Genomic DNA, 23633 nt, shown 5'->3' on the forward strand with positions numbered 1-23633 from the left:
TTATTTAGCAAAAAATAAATGTAGCACTGACCCCCGAAGGAGCTGCTGATTTATTTGGGCCTGTACTCTGCTTTGTTTCCCCTTTGAATATCTCAGTCCCCCTGACACAGCTGTGGTGCAATAGTGTGCAGTCAGAATGAAAAGTTTACAATACTCAATATAATATACCTGTCTGTAGTTACCTTACCCTCCCCTTGGCTGGTGATGAAGAGGAAAACAACACTCACACAGTTATATTTGAATAATAACCTTATTTACTGTAATTGTTTTAGAAGGTTTAAACTACAATGGTTGAACTGTAAGACCAACATAGTCTGACAGTCAACTGAACTTTATATTACAAAGATACAATACAGGTATAAAATGTTTGAAATAATATATGAGTGGTGTAGCAAAGTAAATAGGATAACCGTCAGAGTGAATTTATCTCACTATGAGCACTAACCTATTTCCTGCACACTTTATTACTATGCTAAATCAAAGGCTAACTTGATCAAGTGTAGTACAACAATTAGAGAGCTCCCTCACTTTGATATCACACTACCCCAATATAGTAAAGGGACACAAGGCCTTGTGTTTTACTAAACAGTCCTTCTTTTCTTCTGCTAGCAAAAACAAAGTAGATTTGTAATCCAATGGGGTTAATGACTCCTGATCAAAGTAGGCTGAAATATATATGCAAAGTTCTTGTGCAGCAGCACTATAACTAACTTTTATACCAGAGACTCAGTGCCAAACTCTCAATGAGGTACAGGCCCGAAGCCTGATATTAACTCAGTCTAATCCTCCTGACTTAGCTTGTGGAACTATAGGTCCCAGCAGCTCTGTCTTGTGCAGAGGGATATGTAAAAGTGCATCAAGATGCTTTTTGGCAACAGCCCTCTCACCCAACAGGACAGTGTTGTCAGAAGACTCCGTTCTGATGTACAGGGTTCTGTCTCTGGCTCACAAGTTCTCAGTCTGTTCACTGTGGCCACGCCGTCACGCTGTATCACCTCACAGACAACCAGGAGTCCTCGGTTACCTCCTGCAAGGGTCTCTGGAACGATCACACTGCTACTCCAGCATGCTGTGATCTAAGGCAGGATCGCTGGCTGCTGTTCCGCTCTAAGGCCGAATCAAAAACTGCTCACAGACGACCGGGAGTCCTCGGTTACCTCCTCCAAGGGTCTCTGGAACGATCATTCTGCTGCTCCAGCACGCTGTGATCTAAGGCAGGATCGCTGGCTGCTGTTCTGCTCCACACAGGGTAGGCTGCAACTCAGTGGGACACACACACCCAGAGAGCCCTGCTGGCAGGCCATGCATCCCAGGAACAAGAGACCTAAGATGGCCGCTCCCAGCCCTTTTATAGTCTCCCCACAATGCAGTTCTGTTCCCTGAGGTTTGTGGGAATTACTGAGCATTGTGGGTAGGTCAAGTTAATGTTCCAAATGTAAACAACAGAATACTTCCAAGTCAACTTGAATGATAAAAGAAATAAAGATGCAGTCCTTTTATATTTTGGCCACTAGATGGCGCCAGATGATAAGATATAACATATATTACATTATACATCAAAAATGTGTCCCGCTACATAAAAAACCCAGCGGTGATTAAATGCCACCAAAAAAAGTTCTAGTTATGTGAACAAAATGATAAAAAATGTACTTTGGGTACAGTGTTGCTTGACTGCACGATTGAGATGAGAAACACAGGTGCCTCTAGGTTAGAACTGTAAACATTTTAATGAGATACAGGTGCATTATCTACTTACATGGAGGTTAAGGAAGCAAGGCATGAGTCCATCCACACTGGTGTGGCATTCACTGCAGAGCAGCGTTCTGAACAGCTGATTTTTCTGCCTGTGGGGGAGAAATCCTAGCCAGCAGGATCTCTGGGACCATGGCGATGAAACCGAGGCTTGGATTGGGGCCGATGGTGAGGGCTGGAACGCGGCGATGGGCGTGATGACGTCACTGGTGGGTTGCAATGGCCTTTCGGAGCATGCGCTCTGGTAGATGGGACTCGGGCGTTCTCCTTTGTCAAGCATGACAACCAGTGATGTCATCACGCCCAGCGCTGCGTTCCAGCCCTCACCATTGGCCTGATCCAAGCCTTGGTTTCATCGCTGTGGTCCCAGAGATCCTGCTGGCTAGGATTTCTCCCCCACAGGCAGAAAAATCAGCTGCTCAGAATGCCGCTCTGCAGTGAACGCCACGCCAGTGTGGATGGACTCATGCCTTACTTCCTTAACCTCCAAGAGGATAATGCACCTGTATCTCATTAAAATGTTTACAGTTCTAACCTAGAGGCGCCTGTGTTTCTCTTCTCATTTGCATATCTGGAGTCTGCTTTCAACTCCTCCCTCAAAGGCTGCCAAGGTTGTTTTAGACTGCTAAAGTAATCTATGCAGGTCTTCCCTCATCATCTCTCCCCCCCTCCACATATATCGACTTCAAGGACTTATTGCTGGACTCATGTATTAAATCTCATACTATTTAGCAGTGCCACTACCCATTTTTTTGTCCATGACTGCGCAATTGTCATTCAAAATGTGACAGAGCTAAAAGCTGAAAATTGTTCTGGGCAGAAATGGGGTAAAAGTGCCCAGTATTGAAGTGGTTAAAAAAAGAGTCATGCATGTTTTTAAATTTGTTGTGGTGCATTGCCAGACCATAATGAATAGGCTGCCTTAACACAATGCACATTAACATGTGCCATAACATGCATTACGGCACATGCTTTAACACACCACATAGGAATGCCTAAGTATGAAATAGCCCAAAAAGTTCCATATTATTGCAGAAAAAAATGAACAAATACAAATAAAAAATAAAATTCTCCATCTAGGGAGATTTGTTTACTATACATTTTGGGCAAGCACAGTATAGGATAGTGTACAAATTGTTTAACATATTTATCATGGATTGCTGTAAGCAGCCTTTGGTTAACCTCCTGTGAAAGGAACTTGCACTGGGAAATATGGAGCTCGCCATTGCTGACAAGTTTCTCAAAATTTTCTAGCTGTCTCTCCAGCTTTCTCTACTTTGTGGGCAAATGATCCAGAACAAGCATGTAGCCACTGATAGAAAAAATCTGGAACTTCTGATGTGGATTTTTATTTTAGGTATGTGGCTTAGAGTATTGAAGTCTTTGCAATAATATTACAGCCAGTAGGTATGTTCATAATTGAGAGTTTTCAATTCCCCAAATTTTATTTAAAAAATCAGGGTGTTTTAGTAAAATGTTGCTAATTTGGTAAAAATGTAATTGTTGAGAAGGTTAGATTAAGAAGTTTTGGAGTTTATTAAAGTAGCATTAAATGCTCAGCATCATTTAACATTGCTTGTGCCCCATTAACCTGTTTATTCAAAATCTTGTACAAGCAATTTAGAATTTTCAGTTTTCATTCCTGATGGTTCACGCTCTTTCAATGTCCCTGTGGGTATATGCACTGAGTAATTCACTGGGAAGAGGTAACAGGGGACATTGCAATTTCAAGCAGGCTGTTAGCATAGAGCAGGGAGGGGCAAGTGAGTGCCTATTGATCCACACAGAGTAGGGAGTAACAGCTCTAGTACCACCCAGTAGTGCACATACAAAGATGGCTCCATAGGACCCTGCATGCAAAATGTGCCACCCTGAAATCAAAGATTGTGCAGTAATTATGGCACCAGACGAAACTTGAACAAAGGCAAGGAGTAAAAGATGAAAAAGCTGCATACTAAGTAAATGTTTATATCAGCTGCTGAAATGCTTAACAAATTTAAGGATTTAATATCACTTAAAGTGTGCAGTGGGCGAAATGGCCTCTAAAGGTAACTGAAGCACCATTCATTCAACTATTCTAGTTCTGTTTGTGTGCCAAATAACATCCCCTCATAATTGTAAAATGTTTTATTTTTCTTTTACAAACATTAAAAAAATATTTAAACAACAACAATACACAAATAATGGTTAAATAAAATCAATTTCCAAAAAAAGAAAAAACAGGCATACATACAAGGAAAACTCCATGAAATAAATAATTATCATAAATACACCCCCATACCTCCCAAAACAAACCTGGAAGCCAAGACAATGCCCAAAGACTGTTTTGAGTCCATATGACGTGTAAATGACCTTACTTCTTTTATTGAATATCCTCATATGTGTCCCTTGAACTAGGTCATGAGCTCCTCACTGTCAACAGCATTCTGGTTGAGTCACCGTAGAATGTTTGTCAGCCTTACATTTTTGCCATCATTTACTGTACATACTCCCCAACTTTTTGAGATGGGAATGAGGGACAGCTACCAGCAAAATTACGACGGCATAGGAGGCTCCCCCTGCCACACCCTCTTTAAAGGAGAGTTGTACAAAAAAATGATTGGTTAAACAAACAAGTGCTTTTTTCCCACTATTATTCCTTTATACTGGTTTTTGAGATTTACAAATGCAGCAATTTAGAAATTGAATGAAAGGCTTAGCACTGGGAAACATTATTTGATTGCTAAGTACCATATTTATCGGCATATAACACGCACAGGCGTATAACACGCACCTTCATTTTAGGAGGGAAGTTTCAGGAAAAAAACTTAAATTTTAAATAAATACCTTTGAAGCAAAATAAGGGTCAGTGCCCATCAATGCAGCCTCACCATTGCCCATCTGCAGCCTCACAATTGCCCATCAATGCAGCTTGATCAGTGCCCAGCTGCAGCCGCACAATTGCCCATCAGTGCAGCTTGATCAATGCCCATCTGCAGCCTGACAATTGCCCATCAATGCAGCCTGATCAATGCCCATCTACAGCCTCACAATTGCCCATCAATGCAGCTTGATCAATGCCCATCTGCAGCCTCACTATTGCCATGAATGCAGCCTGATCAGCTCTCAGCTGCTAATGATCTTCGCACTACTGGCTGCTATCCTGTACAAACAGGTGATTCAGTATTAACCACACATGAATCACATACCTATAAATTATATATTCAAAAATATTTAGAATATGATTGCAAAATAAGTGAAAAAAGACCAAAGATTTTGAAAAAAATGCATTTTTCTTTGTATCTCTTATAAATATTTGCAAATATTTTTCCCCTGGGAAAAATGTATTCTGCTACAATGTTATTTGTGTACAGTGTTGCATGACCATGCAATTGTCAGTTAAAGTAATTCGGTACCGTATGGCAACAGATGCCATGAAAGGGGGTACGTCTTCCGGAGGTCAAGTGCTTAACAAAGAATATATATATTTTTACTCACATTGAGCTTCCCAGTAAAGAGCTGTGGGGGGGGGGGGGGGGGGTGTCAGTACAAGTTTTGCCAATTGGAGGACAGACAGGCTGTGCTCCCAGCACAGACAGAAAACTGACTACACTGAGAAGCATGTGCTTTGATGCAAGTGATTTTATGCTATTTTGTCAATTAAAACTACTTTTACCACACCAGAACAGCACCCGAGCAGTCCAGCTGGATCAGGACCAGGGCTATCTTTAGAGATCATACTGCCCCAGGCACACATAAATGACAATGTCCTTTTGCTCAAGCCCCACTCCATGTTTCATGTGGAAAAACCTAATACAATTTGCAAATGTTGAGGCTTAGTCCCTGCTGCCCTAGGCACTGGATCATGGTCTTATGGTGAATTTAAAGTGTTACTAAACCCAGGAGCCTGCATTCACTATATCTGATCTCCCACAGTACACAGAACATGGAAATGCTATTTTTTTTAGTAAATATAAACTGCTAAATACCTTTTCTCATCCGCAGTTAGAGCAGTCTTCTGATTTCGATCAGTGTCCGGTTAAAGCTTGTAGGAGGAGTTTTCATTATCCCCTGATTGTCCTATGAGGCTGCAGGACACCTGACCCTCTGTCTGGACAGTGCTGATTGGCCCTGTGCTGATCACATGCAGTCTCCCAAGAAAAAAAAAAAACTCTCTAGTAATATACACCAAACTGAGTTGTGGTTTGAGGACATTGGAAGAAGGGGAGGAGCAGAGAAGACAGGATCAAACAGCCTTTTTTCACAATGCAGAGGATTAACCCCTTCAGTTACATATTTACATAGTAGGTGAGGTTGAAAAAAGACACAAGTCAATCAAGTCCAACCTATGTGTGTGATTATATGTCAGTATTACATTGTATATCCCTGTATGTTGTGGTCGTTCAGGTGCTTATCTAATAATTTTTTGAAACTATCGATGCCCCCCCGCTGAGACCTTCGCCTGTAGAAGGGAATTCCATATTCCTTTACCGAAGATGGAGGCGGCAGCACCCGAGGACCGAGAGATGGTTCGGCCTCAGGTGCCAACATTGCGGGTGCCCTGGACAGGTGAGTGTCCATGTTTTAAAAGTCAGCAGCTGCAGTATTTGTAGCTGCTGACTTTTAAAAAAAAAAATTTCGGCGGAGCTCCGCTATAAGCTCCTTTTGGCAAAAAAGTTTTATCCCTATTGTGGGGTGACCAGTACGGTATTTATAGATTGAAATCATATCCCCTCTCAAGCGTCTCTTCTCCAGAGAGTTCCATAGTGAGTATAACCAGCATGCTTTACTGCATATACAGAGTGATTTTACTATTGTGGGTTTAGTAACACTTTAAGCTTTGATCAGAACTGGATGGAACAGAATGTATTTAAACTCAAGAACAAACGTTTAATATATTGCAACTTACAAGTCCTTGTATGTGGTGGCTGCATTTGTTTCCTAGTTTTTTCCTCTTTCCTTTATGTTCACCTGGGGATCCTGCCAGTAACACATTTTCCATTGTAGGGTGACAATGCTCACTTACTGTATCATATCTATGGTTAAGCAGTGTTGTTATCCTAGGACAGTACTACAGGACACCCCTCTCCCTTCTTCTCAATATTATGATGAAAGGTGTTCTGTAGTCCACAGGGAGAACTGGAAATATAGTTAGGAGCTAAAATTATTTTTGGCAGGATCCACAGGTATTTTTGATCGTGTAGCATCCCTGCCAAGGTTGGAGTGCAACTAGCTCTGATTGCTATAGTTTTCGTCAATAATTGAGTTTCCCAAAACCCTAGAGCTTTGCTCACTTTTCCATGGTATTACAACCCCTGGCAAAAATGATGGAATCACCAGTCCCTGAGGATGTTCCTTCAGTTGTTTATTGTTGTAGAAAAAAAAGCAGATCACAGACATGGCCAAAAACTAAAGGCATTTCAAATGGCAACTTTCTGGCTTTAAGAAACACTAAAAGAAATCAAGAAAAATAATTGTGGTGGCCAGTAACAGTTAGATTTATAGAACAAGCACAGGGAATACATTATGGAATCACTCAACTCTGAGGAAAAAATTATGGAATCATGAAAAACAAACAAACAAAATAACACTCCAACACATCACTAGTACTTTGTTGCACCACCATCTTGCTTTTATAACTGCTTGCAGTCTCTGAGGCATTGACTTAATGAGTGATAAACAATACTCTTTATCAATCTGGCTCCAGCCTTCTCTGATTGTTGTTGCCAAATCATCTTTGCAGGTTGGAGCCTTGTCATGGACCATTTTATTTAACTTCCACCACAGATTTTCAATTGGATTGAGATCCGGACTGTTTGCAGGCCATGACATTGACCTTATGTGTCTTTCTTCAAGGAATTTTTTCACAGTTTTTGCTCTATGGCAAGATGCATTATCATCTTGATAAATGATTTCATCATCCCCAAACATCCTTTCAATAGATGGGATAAGAAAAGTGTCCAAAATTTCAATGTAAACCTGTGCATTTATTGAAGATTTAATGACAGCCATCTCCCCAGTGCTTTTACCTGACATGCAGCCCCATATCATAATTGACTGTGGAAATTTGCATGTTTTCTTCAGACAGTCGTCTGCATAAATCTCATTGGAATGGCACCAAACAAAAGTTCCAGCATCATCACCTTGCCCAATGCAGATTCGAGATTCATCACTGAATATGACTTTCATCCAATCATCCACAGTCCACGATTGCCTTTCCTTAGCCCATTGTAACCTTGTTTTTTTGTGTTTAGGTGTTAGAGGTGGCTTTCTTTTAGCTTTTCTGTATGTAAATCCCATTTCCTTTAGGCGGTTTCTTACAGTTCGGTCACAGATGTTGACTCCAGTTTCCTCCCATTTGTTCCTCATGTGTTTTGTTGTACATTTTCTGTTTTCAAGGCATATTGCTTTAAGTTTTCTGTCTTGACGCTTTGATGTCTTCCTTGGTCTACCAGTATGCTTGCCTTTAACCACCTTCCCATGTTGTTTGTATTTGGTCCATGCTTTAGACACAGCCGACTGTGAACAACCAACATCTTGTGCAACACTGCGTGATGATTTACCCTCTTTAAGGAGTTTGATAATCCTCTACTTTTTTTCAATTGACATCTCTGGTGTTGGAGCCATGCTTCATGTCAGTCCACTTGTTGCAACAGCTCTCCAAGGTGTGATCACTCCTTTTTACCTACATACTAACAAGCAGATTTAATCTGATGCAGGTGTTAGTGTTTGTAATGAAAATTTACAGGGTGATTCCATAATTTTTTCCTCAGAATTGAGTGATTCCATAATTTATTACCTGTGCTTGTTCTATAAATCTAACTGTTACTGGCCACCACAATTATTTTTCTTGATTTCTTTTAGTGTTTCTTAAAGCCAGAAAGTTGCCATTTGAAATGCTTTAAGTTTTTGGCCATGTCTGTGATCTGCTTTTTTCTACAACCATAAACAACTGAAGGAACATCCTCAGGGACTGGTGATTTCGTCATTTTTGCCAGGGGTTGTAGAAGCTGTTCTTCAGCAGATTGAGAAAGAAGATACAATTTATGGGTTATAAATATTTATTTCACCATGGCCATTCATTGGGACGTTTATTGCCAGTGATGTGGACTGGGAAAGGAGAAAAATACATAGGGAGGGGTCTTTGCCTCTTAGACATGACGTGGAGAGGAAGTCCACTCTGAGTAGCCAATTTGCTGCTCAGGCCTGCTGCCTTGGGAGACCAATAGCAAGTCTAGGAGGGCCCAGCAAATACAGTGACTCTCTAGGGCTCATCACTACATACTTATCAAGCAGAAAATTGCAATTGGTTATAAAATAGGTTCTTTAGGCAAACCAAAGTTCTTTTTAGGATTTGCATACACTTTACCAAAACCATTAGATTTTTCTAGAACTTCAGAGGCCAGTTCTGTTTGAAAATATTGCCTAAAATTACTCCTCTTCTGTTTCTAAAATCCTGCTGGTGTCAATATGGTGGATTAGTAAAGGCTTACAAGTGATTTGTTGCTGTGATTTACAGTACATTCGTGCTATTAATAATACTTAATTGTTCCTTAGCCTTGTCTCAATTTTGCTTTGTTTGATTCCTTTTTCCATGTTCTCTATTCTCAGCTCCCTCTGCGGTGCCCCTGTCAACATAACCTTGCTGGCTTGAGATTGAGGCAGCAACGGATAAGATTAATAGCTTGGCTTTAAGTGAGCGTAGCCCATGGATCACTTTATGATGGAGCGGTTGAAAGCTGTATATTTCCCTCCCATGTCACAAATAGAGGGCCCATCTGACTCACAACAACTGTCCCGTCAGAACTGCTGAGATGAAGGACATATGCCAGCATATTAACCCATTATTTGTCCCTACAATCTAAAATCTGATAGACTGCGTGGTACAACTTTAGATCAGATCAGTTTATATTAAGCGTATCCTCAAAGCAATAAAGGTCTGATATAAGGACCCTGTGGGACAGGAGCCAAATTCCACAGACAACCACTTGCCAACCATATTGTGGAATGACCAGTAATTGTTAGTGTACAGATGAGTTATTTGGAGTAATAACTCAAATAGCTTATTGTGTTATATACTATGTACAGTGATTGTATGCATCAGTTTATATTTACTAACTAAATTCAGTACTATAAACCAGAATCAGAAATGATGATGATGTACTTAGTGGGTTGAATCACATACCTATAAATTATATATTCAAAAATATTTAGAATATAATTGCAAAATAAATGAAAAAAGATCAAAAATGTAAAGTGTGCATTTTTTCTGTTAGAAATATTTGCAAATAAAGAATCTTTCTTAATACATTTAGACCAATATGTATTCTGCTACATTTTTTGGTGAAAATAACTCAAATCAGTGTATATTATTTAATCTGTAGGAAAGTTAGAGTCCACAAACTATGGTACTGTACAGCGCCTTTTTTCCACATTTTGTCATGTTACAATCAAAAATGTAAATGTATTTTAATGGGATTTTTTGTGATAGACCAACACAAAGTGGCACATAATTGCAAAGTCTAAGGAAAATGATAAATACCGTATTTATCGGCGTATAACACGCACTTTTTCCCCCTGAAAATCAGGGGAAAATCGTGGGTGCGTGTTATACGCCAATCCGCCGCCGATTGTGAGCTCTTCGGCCGCTCTCAGCGGCTTTTGGCTCTTCTCGGCGGCTTTGAAAATGGCGCCGCCGTTCTCGGCCGCTTTCGGCCGTTCTCGGCGGCTCTCGCCTGCCTTCGGCCATTCTCGGCGGCTCTCGGCCGCTTTCGGCAATTCTCGGCGGCTCTCGGACATTCTCGGCACCTCTCGCAGTCCCGCGGGAGCTGGCGAGAGCGGCCGAGAGCTGCCGAGAATGGCCGAAAGCGGCCGAGAGCCGCCAAGAATGGCCGAAGGCGGGCGAGAGCCGCCGAGAATGGCCGAAGGCGGCCGAGAACGGCGGCGCCATTTTCAAAGATGATACACAGGCTCCAGAGGGACACTGACAAGGCTGCAATGGGGGACAAGGCTGCAATGGGGGACAAGGCTGCAATGGGGGACAACACTACAGATGGACACTGACAAGGCTGCAGATGGACACTGATGATGCTGCATTGATGGGCATTTAAATGTAAGTTTTTTTCCTTAAACTTTCCGCCTAAAAGTTTTTTTCCTTAAAGTTCCCTCCTAAACTGTGGGTGCGTGTTATACGCCGGTGCGTGTTATACGCCGATAAATACGGTAGTTTTCAACATTTTTTACAAATAAATATATGAAAAGTGTGGCGTGCATTTGTATTCAGCGTTCCAAGTCAATACTTTGTAGAACAACCTTTCGCTGCAATTACAGCTGCAAGTCTTTTTGGGTATGTCTCTCCCAGCTTTGCACATCTAGAGGGTGACATGTTTGCCCTTTCTTCATTGCAAAATAGCTCAACGCTGTCAGATTGGATGGAGAGCGTCTGTGAACAGCAATTTTGAAATCTTGCCACAGATTCTCAATTGGATTTAGGTCTGGACTTTGCCTGGGCCATCCTAACACATGAAAATGCTTTGATCTAAAACATTCCATTGTAGATCTGGCTGTAGGTTTAGGGTCATTGTCCTGCTGGAAGGTGAACCTCCACCCCAATCTCAAGTCTTTTGCAGACTCTAAGAGGTTTTCTTCTAAGATTGTCCTGTATTTGGCTCCATCCATCTTCCCATCAACTCTGACCAGCTTCTCTGTCCCTGCTGAAGAAAAGCATCCCTACAACATGATGCTTCCACCACCATGTTTCACGGTGGGTATGGTGTGTTCAGGGTGATGTGCAGTGTTAGTTTTACGCCATACATCATGTTTTGCTTTTAGGCCAAAAAGTTCAATTTTGGTCTCATCTGACCAGAGCACCTTGTTCCACATGTTTGCTGTGTCCCCACATGGTTTCTCGCAAACTGCAAATGGGACATCTTATCGCTTTTTTCAACAATGGCTTTCTTGCCACTCTTCCATAAAGGCCAGATATGTGCAGTGCATGACTAATAGTTGTCCTGTGGACAGATTCTCCCACCTGAGCTGTGGATCTCTGCAGCTCCTCCAGAATTACCTCTTAGCTGCTTCCCTGATTAATGCTTTCCTTGCCCGGCAGGTCAGTTTAGGTGGACGGCCATGTCTTGGTAGGTTTGCAGTTGTGCCATACTCTTTCCATTTTCAGATGATGGATTGAACAGAGCTCTGTAAAACGTTCAAAGCTTGGGATTTTTTTTATAATCTAACCCTGCTTTAAACTTCTCCACAACTTTATCCCCAGCCTGTCTGGTGGTTTCCTTGGTCTTCATAATGTTTGTTCACTAAGGTTCTCTAACAAACCTCCGAGGGCTTCATAGAACAGCTGTATTTATACTGAGGTTAAATTACACACAGGTGGATTCTATTTACTAATTAGGTGACTTCTGAAGGCAATTGGTTCCACTAGATTTTAGTTAGGGGTATCAGAGTACTAGGGGCTGAATACAAATGCACGCCACACTTTTCAGATATTTATTTGTAAAAAAATGTGAAAACTATTTATCATTTTCCTTCCACTTCACAATTATGTGCTACTTTGTGTTGGTCTATCACAAAAAATCCCAATAAAATAATTTTATGTTTTTGATTGTAACATGACAAAATGTGATACATTTCAAGGGGTATGAATGCTTTTTCCTTGTCAAAAGAAGTTTATTGAGTATACAATGTTATAAAGATACATAAAGTAAGTTTACAAGGATCTATAAAGTAAGCTCATTGTTTTACAGTAGGGTTTATATATGTAAATATCATGAAATTTCAAATATTAAACATCGGGTTCACGTAAACCTAAATTAAAGATATATAACATTTCCTTAGTTACTTTTGTAGGTATTTAAATGATTTATACCTACTATACATATTGTTTACAAGTAGAGTGTATATAGGTCAAATAAATTCTGATAATGAGCTTTAATCGTAAGGTGGAGAAAAGGAAAGAGAAATAAGAAAAAGGGTTGAAAGGTAGAGGTATGGTCCACGAGGTTGTCCCGCTTGTCAGTTTATTATTCTTTTTAGTTCTCTTTGAAGCCTTAGAATGGGTGTCTCTGTAAGTCATTTAATCTGTTACCATGGCAACAGGACAGAGTCATTGAAGTTTGACAGGAACTGTTGTTTTATCCAAGGATGCCAAAGTTTTTCAAATTTTGGAATTTGATTTTGATCGATGGCTACCATCTTAGCATGGGACATTGTATTATTCATTCTGTGAATTGTTTCTGCTAGTACCAATGTAGGAGATTTCCATGCCTTGGCCACTGTTTGTTTTTCAGCCATTATTAGTTGGATCATAAGTTTGAATTGAGAGAGTGTTAACCATTCCGGTTTTAGATTAAGTAAAGTTATATATGGATCTGGTTGTATTATTTTTTAAAATATTTTAGATGCAATCACGAAGACTTCCTTCCAGAAGGTTTGGATTATTGGGCACGTCCACCATATGTGTAAATATGTGCCTATTTCTGGGCATCCTCGAAAACAAAGAGCTGAGGTATTAGGTGAATATTTTGCCACTCTAGCGGGTACAAGGTACCAGCGAGTTAGGACTTTATAATTTGTCTCCAGTGCTAAGATGTTGGGTGAAGATGACTTAGATGTGAGCCATATGTTAGACCAGTCCGTGTCTGCTAAAGTTCGTCCCAGGTCCTCCTCCCACCTCTGAACGTAAGAGGGTCTATTAAGATTTGCTACTCCATATAATTGATTATAAAGTGATGAAATTGTACCTTTAGCAAATGGATCTTTTGTACAGATTGATTCAAAAATGGATAATTGGGATAATGGTGTATCCCCCTTTAGGAATGGTGTATAGAAATTTTTGATTTGGAGATATCTAAATATCTCAGAGTTTGGTAGATCATATTTTTCTCTAAGCGATGGGAATGAAAGGAATGATTTAGATGCTATGAAGTCATTTAGTGTCTGAATGCCTGATGTTGTCCAAGCTTTAAAAGAATTTGGGTAGATCCATGCCGGATAAAAGGCAGGATTTCTGATAAAAGAAAGGAGAGGATTGTGTGGAGATTGTAACTGATATTTGGTTTTTAGTTTATCCCAGAGAGATAAGAAGTGTTTAATTATGGGATTATGAATTTTAAAGCGGTCTTTAGGATCAAGCCATAATAAATTTGATATTAATAGAGGGTCATTTTCTGAAGCCTCTATAAATACCCATAATGGGATTTCCTGTTTTGCATGGTATTTGGACAGACTGGCCAAATGTGCTGCTCTGTAGTAGTTAGTAAAATTAGGGTATCCCAGGCCTCCTTTATTTTTGGGAAGATGTAGTGTGTGTATAGGTATACGTGGTTTAGAAGAGCCTCATATAAATGAAGTTGCTCTTTTTTGTACTATTCTCAAAAAATAGGAAGGAATTGGAATAGGGAGGACTCTGAATAAATAAAGCAATTTGGATAGAATAGTCATTTTGATTGCATTAATCTTCCCTATCCAGGATAAAGGAAGTTGCGACCATTGTTTTATTAGATTTGTGATCTGTCTTAATACAGGAGGATAATTGGTTGAGAATAAGTCAGAATGAGATGCTGAAATGAATTCCAAGATATGGGATTGATTTTTCTGCCCATGTGAATGGGAGTGCAGCCCTAGCCGGGATCAATTCCATGTTTGTGAGTGAAATATTAAGCACTAGGCATTTCTTAGGATTAATCATAAGGCCGGATAGGGCTGCAAATCCATCAAGAGCTGGTATTAAGTTAGGACCAGAGACCTGTGGTGATGATAGAAAAAGTAATATATCGTCTGCAAATATACATAATTTGTGTGTAATACCTCCTACTTCAATGCCAGTTATAGTTTGGTTTGTTCTGATGTATTGGGCCATGGGTTCGAGTATAAGGGCAAATAATAAGGGAGATAATGGGCAACCCTGTCGGGTACCTCTTTCGATATTAAAGACTTCAGATTTGTATCCAGCATATTTTATATAGGCTTTGGGTTTATTATATAATGCTTTGATCCATGTTAAAAAGTGGGGTCCAAAACCCCATTTTTGTAATGAATATTGCATATATTGCTAGGATACTGTGTCAAATGCCCTCTTAATATCGAGAGATAGAAAACATTAAGGGATTTTCCGTTTTTTAGCAATATGTGCCAATAACACTGCCCTTCGTATATTATCGCCTGCCTGTCTATTTGGCATGAAGCCTACTTGATCTCTATGTATTAATTTTCCTATAATGCTATTGAGGCGTTTTGCTATTATTTTTGCTAATAATTTAATATCAAGGTTTAACAGAGAGATAGGCCGATAATTCACACAGGAAGTATCATCAGAAAGGGGTTTTGGGATCATACAAACAATTGCCATTAGTGTTTCTTGCCGAAAAGAATGTCCATCTAGAAGTTTGTTAAAAGTTTCAGTGAGAATGGGAGAGAGTATTTCTGAGAATGTTTTATAGTATAAAGCCGAGTAGCCGTCTGGGCCTGGTCTTTTGTTAAGTTTTAGGTCTTTTATGGCGTTAGCAACTTCATCTATAGTTATATGCTCATCCAAACTGCTTTTTTGATTCTGAAATAACTCAGGTAAGGTTAATTTTGAGAAGAAGGATTCAGCCTCTGTAGGATTAAATTCATTGTTTGTCTTGTATAAAGTTGCGAGATGTGAGTGAAATTTATGGACTATTTTAACTGGATTACAAGTGTAAACATTTTTTGATAATTTCAAACGTATTGGTTTGAAAGATTTGTTAGTTGAATTCAATGCCCAAGCCAAATATGTACCTGGTTTGTTTGTATTCATGTAGAAATTGTGTTTGGAGCGTTTGAAGGATTTATCAACTGACTCAGTGAGAAATAGATCGTATTCCAATCTAGATTTTTCCAGATGAGATTTTGTACTCTGAGATGGATTATCTTGAAATGATATGTAGGCTGCATTAAAATTGAGTTCTAGTTTTTTTGCTAGATTTTTGCGTTCCCGTTTAAATAGTGCCATTTGTCTTTGTATTGTACCACGCAAGACAGGCTTATGAGCTTCCCACAGTGTTATTGGGGAGATGTCTGTTGTATTATTAATTGATATGTATTCCTTTAAAGCTTGTTCAATGGCCATCTGATGTAGTGGGTGTTTGAGCATTATGTCCGGTAAGTACCACGTTGGGTCATGCACTTTTGGTATGGCTGAGGCTATAGTAGTGTATACTGCATTATGGTCAGACCACGGAATCGGAATTATATCTGATGCAATAATTTCTGGTATCATTCCTATTGTTAGAAAAATATGATCTATTCTGGTGAAGGTTTGATGAGGGTGCGAGAAATAAGTGAATTTCTTTTTCATTGGGTTACTTTCTCTCCATGAATCTACCAGATTGTATTTGGAAAGAAGTTGAGAAAAAGGTAATCTAGAGGTTATTTTGGATGGTGTAAAAGGTGATTTATCTAGAAATGGGAGGAGGACCTGGTTCGAATCCCCGCACATTATCACTGTTCCTATTTTGTGTGTATTAATCACTTGTAATATATGTGAGAGGAATGGTGTAGGTTGTTTGTTAGGAGCGTAGTAGGAAATCACCGTGATTGCTGTATCCATTATATAACCCATGAGTATCAGGTATCTACCTTCTGGGTCTTTAATTTCTGATAAGGTGAATGGTGTGGATCGGTGAAATGCAATTAGAGTTCCCCTTTGCTTGGTACAGGCAGAAGCCGTGTAAATTTGTTGATAAAAAGGAGAAATATATTTTGGAGTAGAATCTTTGGTGAAGTGTGTTTCTTGGAGGCATACTATGTGAGCCTTCTTGTTATGGAAAGTACGGAAGGCTTTGGTCCTTTTTTGAGGGACATTTATTCCCTGAACATTCAGGGAAAGTATATTCAGTGGTGCCATGGCAACAGATCAAATAGTTTTGACTTACTTTTTGTTATGCAGAGCTGACTGCGCAGATCAACCTGTGTGGACTGAAGAGATGAATAGATAGAAAAGAAACCAGTGAATTCTGGAGTAAAGAGTAAACAAAAAACATATGAGATTAGATGATACATTGTATAAATTATTTTTTGCAAGTAATCACAATTTACCCGTGAAAGAGAATAAATATCTCTCTCAGGGGAATAAGTGCCTTCGTCACACTCCCACATAATATGGTTGGGAGAATGAGGAGGGCTAATGGGGGTACACGGATCTTCCGCTTACAGGAGAGAAGTGCTATGTCAAAAGACATCAAAATGACGTTTCATTAATTGGAGTGCAGAATATAGTTTTTGTTGAAATTATTTATTCCAGGGTGGTTGTATATGGTTAGTCTTGCCCTAGGCTAAATAATTCAGTTAGAAAGGTACTGTTAATAACTTTGGTATTGATGAAGATAGTTTGAATTATTTTGGGATTTTAACCCTTTTAGAGTAACCAATTACATATTTTATTCATATGTAACTGTTTAGATATGTTAACTCATAAACTTGAGGTTGTATTGCTTCAGATTAGAATAAACAAAAACATAATTCTAGGAACTAGTTAGGTAATAATATATTTGTTTTAAGAAAAGAAAGAAAAAAGCTTCCATTACTTCTGGATTATTGAACATATTTGTCCTAAAAAGTAATAAATCTATTGTTATTACCTGATAATATATAACTGAACAAGAATTTCCTTATTTCACTTATATATTCTAAGGCTATATGAATCAGAAGTAATAAGAAATATAACTGGAATGTAACATGATCCCACACAGTGTGTGACTATCAGAATGCAGTTACATTCAGTTATAAATACAGGTTTTTTATAGAGAACCATCTCTTAGTATAATAAATGAAGAGATATCAGGAATTAGGATGTCAGTCCATTGAATCTTCTTGGTCCATGGATGATGTGGCATAACGGCCTCTTTTGTGAGAATGATCATTTCCATTTTGTTCTGAAATTTTCTGAGTGCTGCCTGAAGGTGAAGATGATGCCATTCTTCTGCGTGTGGGAGAGTTGCTGCTTGTGGGTTCTGTCAGATTTAATTTTAAAAGGGTTTGTTGTAGTTCATCTGCTGATCTGCTTCTGTAAATTGTACCTTGGTAGTTAAATCTGACTGAAAAGGGGAAGCCCCATTGATACATAATGTTGTGGCGTTGCAGTTCCATTAGTTGGGGTTTCATGGATCGTCTTTTAGTAATAGTAAGTTGGGATAGGTCAGCAAAAATTTGATAATTGTGTCCTTGAAAATGAAGTTCCTTTTTTTCTCTTGCAGCAATTAGTATTTGTTCTTTCGTTCTGTAATAATGAAATTTTGTGATTATATCACGTGGGGGTCCATCTTTCTTTTTGGCTGTGAGGGCTCTGTGTACTCTGTCCAGTTCTAAACGTTCAATAGGGATATCTGGCTTTAGTTCTTGTAATAGAGCAGTAATAGTAGATTGCAGGTCTGTCACAGTTTCAGGTATTCCCCTTATGCGCAAGTTTGAACGTCTGGCTCTATTTTCGTAATCTTCGAGCTTAGTTTGAAGTATTAAATTCTCTTCTTTTAATTGTTCCAATTCTGTTATATTTACTTGGGTTGTAATTTCAATTTCATCCATTTTTATTTCTAGGGCTGCGGTGCGGTTTCCCAGCTCTCTTATTTCTTTGGTTAGGCTTTTTGTTATTTGGTCTGAGGTTTGTTTTAAAGCCTTATGAAGCATCTTTTCAAATTGTAATAATATTGCTGGGGATGCTGAGGAGGCTTGTGGAGAAGTTTGTGAGAGGATTTGTTCTGTATCTGATTCAAATGGAGAGTCTTCCTGTGACATTTTCTGTCTGTGAGAGCGCCCTGATGCTGTATCTTGTGAGGTGACTGGAGCTGCTTCAGCTGCAGTGAGTGCCTGTGAGCTCTTTGTGAGGTGATTTTTATTTCTGCCACGGTTTCCTCCCAGTACCATATTTCCTGCCCAAACTTTCACAGTTTGTTCCCAGGGGCAAGAAGGTTCAAATGGATACCTTTTGAGCCTGCAGGCTCCGCTTTGTCCTTCTCTTCTCTCCTCAGCGGTGCGGAGCTCTAACAATGCATGTCTGCTCCGCTAGGCCCCGCCCATCTCCCTCATGAATGCTTTTTCAAGGCACTGTATATATCTGAAAACCGCTTAATCCTGATGTACTGACTGATGTCATTTCTTGAGGCCGAAAAATGCCAGGACTGTACAAATATCCCCCAAATGACCCCTTTTTGTAAAGTAGACAGTCCAAGGTATTTAGTAAGGGGCACGGCAAGTTTTTTGAAGTTGAAGAAATAATTTTAAAAAAATAAAATTTTTTTTTTTTTTTTACATACTCTCACCAGTGCAGTACAACATTATCATATAATGGGTGTCAAGGTAATCAGGATAACTGACTGCTGACAGTATATATAAAAAAAAAATAATAATATTTTTTTTCAATTTTGTTTCTTTTTTATAATTTTTTTTTAACACACTGTGACCAAAGCAATACATTGTTATCATAGTACCACTCTGGGGAAGCGATCATGATGTTTTTTTTTTTTGACACACACTCATGACTGTTTATAACAGTGAATTTCACTGATATAAGCAACCATTTTTATTGAATGAAACAACTGATTCAGTTGTTGTGATTAGATGTGATTGGCTAAAGATAATCACATGGTACAGATGGGTGCCTCTGAATGCTTGCAGGAGGGAGAGAAGGAGAATCAGGCTTTCAGAGGCTGCAAGAGGAAAATGGACAGATTGATTCCACTAAAGGCAGTTGTCCCGCTGCTCCTCCTATCCAGCCTCCTTCTGCTCTCTTGCCCCCCCATGCTCTCCGCTACCCTGGTGCTGTCCCCCCCTAGTGTTCTCTGGCCCCCCTCAGTGCTCTCTGCCCCCCCATGCTCTCCAGCCCCTCCTGTGCTCCCTGCCCCTTCCAGTGCTCTCCGGCCCCCCTGTGATTTCCATCCCCATGCTCTCTGTTCCCCCTGTGCTCTCTGCCCCCCATGCTCTCTGCCCCCCTTGTACTCTCCATCCCCCTAAAGCTCTCCGACCCCCCCTGCACTTTCTGACCCCCCCTGCATTTTCCAGCCCCCCCTGTGTTCTCCACCCCCCCAGTGCTCTCCGCCCCCCATGCTCTCTGCCTCCCTTCCATGCTCTCCAGCCCCCCTCTGTTCTCTGGCCCTCCATGCTCTTTTCTGGCCCCCCTTTACCTCCCGCAGCTCTGGCGGGTCCCCCCCCTCCCGTCTCCCACTTGCTGCTGTGGAAGGGGCTGGTAAATATGTCATTGGCTGCTCAGTCTAAAATACTCAGGCTTATTTTTTTTCCCAGTCTGGGCCAGGGTCTGACGCAGTCTGGGCCTGGGTCAGAAACTGAGCAAGAGGAGAACCATTGAAATACTAGCCAGTATCGGTGTACAAAGGTGTATTTGCTTTGGAAGAATAAATCACCTTTAACATTGGGTGTACTACATGTGTGATTGGTGCTGTGTTATGTAAAACTATTATTTTAATTCTTTACATTTTAGAATGGGGTGGCTCAAGATTGTGCATAGTTTTAAAGGTTGTCTTGACTGAGAAATGGTTGAGACACTAAGCTAGAGAATAGCCATTAGAGAGATTTACTAAAACTGGAGCCCAGAGAATCTGCTGCAGCTGTTCATAGTATCCAATCAGCTTCAAAATTCAGCTTGTTCTATGAAGCTTTGACAATAATACCTGCAGTAGTAGCCGACTGGTTACTATGCACAGTTGCACCAGATTCCCCAGCTCCAGTTTTAGTAAATCTCTCCCATTGTCATTCTCTGATGTTCTTAAAAGTCTCACTCTGGTATTCATCTGCCAAACCTTCGAATTGATAATACCCCTCTTATTGTCTATTTTAATCCGATTCGGTCTTGCAAAGATTGTTTGCCAAAGATATCTTCAAAGATATTTGTGAAAAATTAAAGTATGCCCACTACTAGTATGACATACTGTATGTTATAACAAGGGACTAATACCATTGTGATATGCATGTACATCCAATTATGTTTGGTGTTATTGGGAAGTTTATGCAGCAAATGATGTATATGTTTGTAGATAAACAAAAAAGTCTGAAAATCTGGCAAAATGAAAGGAGGAAATAAATATAACTATATTTCACTAAATGTAACATTTCTGTGTTTTTATCCATATTTGGGTTCTGTGCATTACTGTTGAGAGATTACTGATCTAAATGTAGAGACTACACCAAACTGGCTATTTACATTCATTCAATATCGCATACCTTGACAACTACTTATTTAACACCTTTATTTATTTATTTCCTTTAATGAACTGACTTTAACGCTGTTTTATGTATTTTCAGAGCATTTTTGCTTTTTGCGGTAAATACCACATAAAAGGACGGTGAATTTACATTTTTAATGTCGCATGAGATATTAGCCAAAAATGTGTTACGTGACCCAAATACCAAATGCGATATGCTTTAGTAAATGGAGCCCACTGAGGGGGTGGTGGTGATTACGAACACTGACTGGTGACAGGATGTAAAAAAAAAAGAAAAGTATAATTTCCAACTTTTATCTTTTTACAATTTTTATTTTTTTTTACATGCTGCCACCATAATGGTACTTCTCTGGGAAGGTGATTGGGATTTTTTTTTTTGTGAATGGTCGTTACATTGATGATCCCTGTAACAGCTATCATGTTAACTGTCATGTATGGCTTCCATTCAACACTCTTGTTTTAATTTTGTTTACTATTGTGATGCTGTGATTGGTCACAGCTATCACTTGGTACATGTTCTCTGTGATTGGCCCTGTACACCATTTGATCACTGTGTCCAATCATAGAGATTACAATAGTAAATAATGAGTCATGCATGGCTGCCATTCATGACAACTATTCACTTGATGAGCATGTGATTGCTGAATTTGGTTACATCGATCATGTAGTACCTGGGGCAATCACATACCACGGTACTGATCGCTCAGTTCCACTGTGTCCGGTGGACGTAGGGGTTGCAGATCATGCCACTGAGCGCCCCAGGGGCTGCACGCAAGACCCGTGGCTGGGAGGACGTCATATGACATCCACCTAGGATAGTAAACAGTTAAAAGTAGAGAAGTGGTTAAAAGTTATTTGTAAACAAACTGTACATGTAATAAAAATTAACTTGGCTCAAGCCTCCGATGCTTCCAGGAGTGACAGGTGACCCTCTGGTAGAGATGAGCCGAATACCCCTCGAATACACCCCCACGGTTCGGTTCGCATCAGAGCATTCGAACGGACCGAAAGTTTGCACGAACTTTCGCACCCCGTTAAAGTCTATGGGACTCGAACGTGAGAAATCAAAAGTGCGCATTTTAAAGGCCAATATGCAAGTTATTGTTCTAAAAAGGGTTTGGGGACCCGGGTCCTGCCCCAGGGGACATGTATCAATGCAAAAAAATGTTTTAAAAACGGCCGTTTTTTCGGGAGCAGTGATTTTAATGATGCTTAAAGTGAAAAAATAAAAGTAAAATATTCCTTTAAATATTGTGCCTGGGGGGTGTCTATAGTATGCCTGTAAAGTGGCGCGTGTTTCCCGTGTTTAGAACAGTCCCTGCTCAAAATTACGTTTCTAAAGGAAAACAAGTCATTTAAAACTGCTTGTGGCTTTAATGCCATGTCTGGTCCCGGCAATATGGATGAAAATCATTGAGAACCCCCCCCCAGCCCATTACCAGCCCCTTTGGGTCTTGTATGGATATCAAGGGGAACCCCGCACCCAATAAAAAAAGTAAAGGCGTTGGGCCCCCAGGCCCTATATACTCTGAACAGCAGTATACAGGCGGTGCAAACAAGACAGGGACTGTAGGTTTGTTCTTAAGTAGAATCTGTTTGTAATTTTGAACTGGTACATTCTTTACGTGTAGCTCCAGCCAAAAAATCTATTTTTAAGCTTTTTGGAAAACATAGGGAAGGATTATCACCCCTGTAACATTTGTTTTGCTGTCTGTGCACCTGTTTTTTTCACCTCAGTTTCTATCCCAATGACAATTGGATTTTGAACATTTGGGGTTTTTAGTAAAACAAGGAACTCTTACAGGAGAGAATTTCCCTTCCTAGGGGTAGATTTCCTCTCACTTCCTGTTGTCTCCCTCTGTTTGCAAGTAGGAGCTGATTGCAAGTTGGATGTTTGAAAGTAGGGGCCTGGCCTATATACTCTCCACAAATTTGGGCCTTAGGTGTTGGTGTTGCCACAACACTGTAAGCCCTCACAGTTACTCTTAGGGGGCGCAGGAATGGGCCCTGCTGTTAAATATTAGATCAAGAATAGTACTTACGTGCCCCTGTTGAACAGGGTCAGAAAAATTGGGCCTTTGGTGGTGAACGGTGTGGTGGTGTTGCCACAACACTGTAAGACCTCACAGTTACTCTTGGCGGGCGCAGGAATGGGCCCTGCTGTTAAATATTAGATCAAGAATAGTAATTACATGCTCCTGTTGAACAGGGTCAGAAAAATTGGGCCTTTGGTGGTGAACGGTGTGGTGGTGTTGCCACAACACTGTAAGACCTCACAGTTACTCTTGGCGGGCGCAGGAATGGGCCCTGCTGTTAAATATTAGATCAAGAATAGTACTTACGTGCCCCTGTTGAACAGGGTCAGAAAAATTGGGCCTTTGGTGGTGAACGGTGTGGTGGTGTTGCCACAACACTGTAAGACCTCACAGTTACTCTTGGCGGGCGCAGGAATGGGCCCTGCTGTTAAATATTAGATCAAGAATAGTAATTACATGCTCCTGTTGAACAGGGTCAGAAAAATTGGGCATTTGGTGGTGGACGGTGTGGTGGTGTTGCCACAACACTGTAAGGCCTCACAGTTACTCTTGGAGGGTACAGGAACGGGCCCTGCTGTGAAATATTAGATCAAGAATTGTAATTACATGCCCCTGTTAAACAGGGGCTGAATAATTGGGCCTTGGGCACTGGTGCTGG

The sequence above is a fragment of the Aquarana catesbeiana genome, linkage group LG03 (genome assembly GCF_042186555.1).
Source record: "Aquarana catesbeiana isolate 2022-GZ linkage group LG03, ASM4218655v1, whole genome shotgun sequence".
NCBI lineage: Eukaryota > Metazoa > Chordata > Amphibia > Anura > Ranidae > Aquarana > Aquarana catesbeiana.